The following is a 6,073-nucleotide window of genomic DNA, read 5'->3' as shown; positions in this document are numbered from 1 at the left end:
TTTTGTGCAAATTGATATTTAAAATATATTTTTCTAAACTTTCTTAGAAGAGTAGAAAATTATATTTTGGTCTTTAATAAATTATTATCTACATCACTCTAAGGTACTACATTATAACACCTATTTTGCAAAGTGAAGTATTTATAAATGTTTATATTGTAAACAAGATTATTTAAGTTTAACCAGAACAATGCATACATTAGGTACTGTAACCATTAGCTGTGACCTAAGCACAATCTAAAAGAGAAAGAAAATTTGAAAACTCCTTCATGGCTCCTATTGCAAGGAAGGAGACTCAGGTTGGGTTGCATGGAATTGATAAATTGGGGGTTACATTCTGAACTAGTTCTAGTACTTGTTTTTTGTTTTGTTTTGTTTTGTTTTGTTTTTAACAGTCCAAATCTTTTTAATAACAAGGCAGGTTCTGGGGTTAGTTTTTGTAGCCTCGGCTGGCTCTGCGGACTCTGGCGCGCTCGAACTTCCGGCCCTTGGATCGCGTGCAGGGTTTGGTGTGGCTGTGTGGGGTCCCTGGGGCCTTGCCGAAATACCCGTACACCTCTTGGCCCTTGCGCGGACCAGAGAGCAAGACGGTGCCACAGCCCTTGGGGGAGTCCAGGGCCAACTGGTCGAAGGTGAGGATCTTGCCTCCAGCTTTGACGATGCGGCTCCGGCACGGCTGCTCACACGCAGCGCGCACACCTTCAGTTTGGGCACCTCCTGGACCCATATGCCATCGGTTATCATCCCGACAACCACGCGGTTTTGTTTTCCCGGCCAGGCAGCTTCATCTTCCGGATCATCCGGGAAAGGGACAGAGGTAGCCGGTTGGTGCGACTCAGAACTAGTTCAGAATGTAACCAGTACTAAAATGTACTAGTACCAGAACCAGAATGGTAACGAGTACAGAATGTAACTAGTACCAAAACTGAACTAGTTTTGGTGTTGCAAAATGTTTGATCTAATTTATTTAACCCTTATGGACTTTAATTTCTTAGTTATTCTAAAAGCTTTTTTTTCTAATCTTACATTTTAAGACCTATGAGAGCTGAAATTCTTATAAATATGTTTTTTTTTTTAACTCTAATGAAAGTTTATGTTTCTTAACTTACCTAAAGTAATCTGCTTCTGTAGGGAGGGAGCTGGAACTAAATGTCAATGGAAAAATAGATGTGTGGTGTGTGTTTTTGTCTGTGTTTGTGTGTGTGTGTGTGTTTTCTCAGTCTCAAGAAGTACAAAGTGATATAATCATTCCAAGGTATTCTCTTTATGTCCTTTCTGTGTTGTTTTTCCTATGTCCCTTACCCTACCTCATGTAGTTTTTTTGCTTTTATTCTCTCATTTTGGAGCACCATCTCTTCCAATAGCTTTTAGAGAAACTATATATGAAAGGTAAATTTTTTGAGATCTTATATTTCTAAAAATATCACATTCTATCATCTCATTTGATTATTTATCTGGGTATCTCTACAGAACCAAAAAAAATGTATATATAATAGACATTATCAAACAGATACAACAGGAAAAAGTGTAATGCCTAGATCTCCCTGTCCGCATTACCCAGCATCATGACCCATCAACTTTTCTGCTACACTGTGTCATATACTCACACTCCGTACTTTTCTTGGAGGGGGGAAGGAAAAGGACAGAACAATATTAAAGAAAGTTCCCCAAATCTTGATGTCTATTGTAAGTATTTCAGTATGTATCCATACCAAATAAGAGCTATTTTTTTAACCAGAACCAAGTGACAGTAACACAACCAGTAAGTTAAACATGAAAATAGTTAATAACTAGGTCATGTTTAGTCACTCCCAACTCTCTCTCTCTCTTTTTTAATTTTTAAGTTGGCTGATGAGAATAAATATCCAGGCAAAGAAGGTCCATGTGATGCATATGCTGTATTTTTGTTCATATGTTTCTTAAGTTTCTTTTGATATCTAACAATTTACTATGCCCGGCCTCGTATTGCTTTATTGAAAAAATTGGCCATTTGTCTAGCAGAATTTTGTTGATTGTGTCTTACTGACATTAGCATGTCCTAACGTTCCACTATATCCTACCTTCTGAGATTGTTCTGAGAAAGTCAAAGAACTCTATACTCTACTACATCACATTCCAAGGACATAGTAGAATTCCATTTTTCTTCAACTATTTTGCTGCAATCTTGGCTCCTTTAATTTGGAAACTGAAAGGTTTTCTTGAATATTCTGTTGATGATTTCTTCTTTTCTATTTTCCCAATTCTGTCTTTTGGGAATTTCATGAATTTATGTTGGAACTTCTAGAGTGAGTCTCCATATTGCTTATAATTTCTATCTTATTTTCCATATCTGTGCCTTTGTGGTATATTTTCAAATAGGTGGTCTCAGCTCTTCTTTATCTTCTAATGAGTTTCTTTTTTTTTTAATTTCCCAGAACTCTATCTTTCTTCTTCTTTTTTATACTATGTTGTTCTTTTTTCATGCATATAATACCTTCTCTTTTCTTTCTGAAAATATTAATGATTTTATTTTCTTAATTTTTTAATCATCTCTGATTTTTCCAAGGTTTTTGTTTTTTGTTTTTTGTTTTTTGTTTTTTTTAAATATATTCTGAGGCCTCCAGGGTGACTTAGTTGGTTGAGCTCAGGTCATGATCTCTCAATTCAACCATTCAAGCCCTGCATCAGACTCTGTGCTGGCAGCTCAGAGCCTGGATCCTGCTTGAGATTCTGTGTCTCCCTCTCTCTCTGCCCCTCTCTGCTCACACTGTCTCTTCTTTCTCTCTCAAAAATGAATAAACATTAAAACAAAGTTTCTATAAATATATATATTCTGGCATTTATTATTTTTTTATATTAGAGGGATGCTATGTACACTTATGTGTCTTTGATTTTCTTCTAAAGCTTCAAAAGAGCTTATTGTAAGCTTTTTGCCATCATCGGGGTCACCTATGGGCTTCACTATAAGGTTATCTGCTTGGGCCATTTCATCTTAATATAGACATACAGTATTTATGTCTTCCCTATTAGGCTGTTCAGACTCTCCAGAGAAGGCTTTATCTGAGTACCCTAAAGGCAGTCTTTGAAGGAAGAAGACTTGTATCTCTGCCTTAGTGTATAAATATTCACTTATTTGAATTTTATTAGGTATAAAATCCCTGCCCTCAACTCTCCCTAGTGTTCCCCTTTCTACTGTAGATCCTTTACTTTACAAAGAATAAGTCACCTGTCTTCTGCAGAGATTAGGAAGAGTCATTGCTGCAGGTCTCATTTCTGGGGGGAAGGCTCTGAGATTGGATTAGTGTTAAGAATGGGTATTAACGCAAACCCTTGGGTTCAATATCTATAGACAGGAGGAGAATAGATATGATACAGTCCCACAGACAGACTCAGCTGACTCACTCAGCTATGAAACTAAAATAACCCTTCAGAATTGTCCCTATTCGGACTTAAAGAGCTAGACCTTTATCATCCTTCATTGATTAGCCATTAGTTGTAGGCCACTCTGAGTAGGGCTGAGATCTTGGATGATAAGGCCTTTGAGGGGACTGACACCTGAAGTTTGTTTGCAGCACCACTCAGAGCAAAGAGGTATCAGGTCATTGAAGGGGACTCTGGGCTGTTCATTAGAATATCCAGCAGCACAGGCATTCACAAGAGCTTCGTGGAGAGATAGAGGGGAATTCTAACTACTACTTCAACAAACTTTAATATAGTTCTGTTTTGTTTGCTTGTTTCTGTCCCCCCCCCCCCCCCACTTCAAGAAGCATCCAGTGCTACCAATTTCCACATCTTTTCATAGTTCTCGTGAAAATGGTGTTATTCAATTTTTCCCACTACCAGTTTGGGATTCAGGTCCCTTGGATGTGCTATCAGTCATATGCATCTATCACCATTCCAGATTCCATAAAGTTAGTTGTTTTGTTTTTCCCTGTTTTCTTTATCCTTGTAGATATAAAACTTTCTGAAAATCCTTTTCTCTCTTTCCAGTGGAAAGCAAATTAATGGGGTGTTCAGTATATCATCTTTACCCTTATGTCCCTGGCCTCTCACTCTCAATATGTAAAGTGTTGTGCTTCCCTCTGCCTCACCTTTTGCTTATTTTTTTTTCAAAAGTCTACTGTGTATTTTCATCATTGTATACAATTCTCTTTCCCTATACATAGAGGAATTAAGGGGAAATCATTTTTTTTTCAATTATGTCAAAGTTTTATCTTTTTTTTTCAGTTTTCATCTAATAGTCTCTAATTATATCTTTATAAGTATTTTTCTTCATATTAAAAATAAAGATGTTTTTACCCTCTCCACATAGCAAATTCTGTTTTAAGCTATTTTATGGTAGTCATTGTAGCTGGAATAGAGAGATACTCTTCTTTCCCAACTTGGGCCACTCTACATTATTATTTTCTTATGATGGAATCTGAATAGAAACCAGTCCAGGTAGTTAGATAAAACTTCTCTTTCATAAAGAATTCTGTGTGTAGTGTAAAGTTTGTAATTTTACAAATACATTTTAAAGAAGGAAGTAATGTTGACTTTCTTTAGCCCCTGTCTGTATGTAATATCATAATATATCAGTATAAAATAAATGGCATTGTCATTTTTGCTCAAAATTTTACCTTCTTAAAATAATTACCTTCTTACATACTTTAGGCTTGCGGTGAATATTTTTAGATTGCCTTTGATCTTGAAATTTATTCCTAAACATATTTGAAGCCATTAATAAGTAAGGCTCTATAATATATATTCTGTAGTGAGTGGATACATACCTTGCCCTTTAAATAATTTCTCTATTGAGTTTGCCATTTCCTTCCTACATCTCAGTTTTGGAAAAAAAAAAAAAAAATATATATATATATATAAATAAACATTTGGAAAAGAGATAGAAATAATTCAGTTATCATAACACTAATGTTGCTGCTGAATGCTATGAAAAAGAACATTTGTCATTTGTCACAAAATAACAATGTTAGGATCTGTTTTAGTAATCCACAGACCATCGAAACAACCTAGTGCTAGTGCAGTTCTTGGGTTCACTTGCTCAGGTCAGTCTTGTGAATTAATGTATGCAGCACAAGTGCCTATGTGAAAAGATCGAACTATACCCAGTGATGGGAAGGCACTTCACTGATTATAATATTAAATATACTGGGTGAACTGTATATCACACAGGGTGATACAAGCTGACATGTAGGATATACCTATATATAAGTAAGATAGAGCTGACATTTCTTTTTTTCCTTCCTGGAATCTGATAAATGCTGAATAAGCCTTTTATTTGATCTTCCTTTCATGCAAGCATCAGCTGTTCAGTATAGAGGGAGCTGATAGAAAAATCAGACTCCATCCCCCACAACACTTGTCTCTAAAGGTTCCTTTCTAGTAAATGGCAGTCTATTAAGGTTCTTCCTAGACTTAATCAAAGTGTTGTACAGAAAGATCTGCCTCTGTGTGAACAGCTCTCTCGTCTCGGTGAGAGCCCAGGTCTCTAATTTTGTAGCTGGCCTAGTCCTGCGAAGCCCACAGTCTGCACAGTGTGTGGCTTCTCACTCCCTGTGGTTCTTAGTGGCAACAGGAAGTTGGGGGAGAGAGCGGCTGCAGAGCCAGGCCTGCAGGCAGGGATGCTGTCAAGATTGCCTTTCTCTCTTCTCCGCAAATAAGGGGCTAAATCCAATTGACACACACTGAGGTAAACAGGCAGTGACATATTTGTAGACAAATTGTCATAGTGTAGATTATTCACAAAACAAATTGTTTTTGATTTGTACTCATAGATTGGGGGGATAAAAGTCTGCCAGCACTAACAGCTGCTCCCTTTTCGAGGGAAACAAGCATTTAATGAAAAAGTTAATTTAAAAAATAATGTTCTACTGTTGCTAAAATTCCTTAGGGGGAATGTTTAACACTGCTCAAAACTAAAGGAAAAGATACTGTTTCAAGTCCTTGTAGAAATATCCTAGTTTCCCTAGGGAATGTAATAGGTCTGTAGTTAAGTTCTTGGAATCATTTGGACTTCTTTGTGGCGAGAATATTTTTAAATAGTAATAAAATAATATTTCAAATAAATGTCCAAATATTTTTCCTATGGTTCTTT

General features: G+C 36.5%; 1 pseudogene; it reads right to left on the bottom strand.

Annotated features, from left to right (window-relative positions):
* Positions 1–391: 391 nt before the first annotated feature.
* The window catches only part of LOC122220724, a 48,970-nt pseudogene continuing 43,288 nt past the window's right edge, over positions 392–6,073 (bottom strand).

The sequence above is a fragment of the Panthera leo genome, chromosome B2 (genome assembly GCF_018350215.1).
Source record: "Panthera leo isolate Ple1 chromosome B2, P.leo_Ple1_pat1.1, whole genome shotgun sequence".
NCBI lineage: Eukaryota > Metazoa > Chordata > Mammalia > Carnivora > Felidae > Panthera > Panthera leo.
This window is presented reverse-complemented; position numbering and strand designations above follow the sequence as displayed.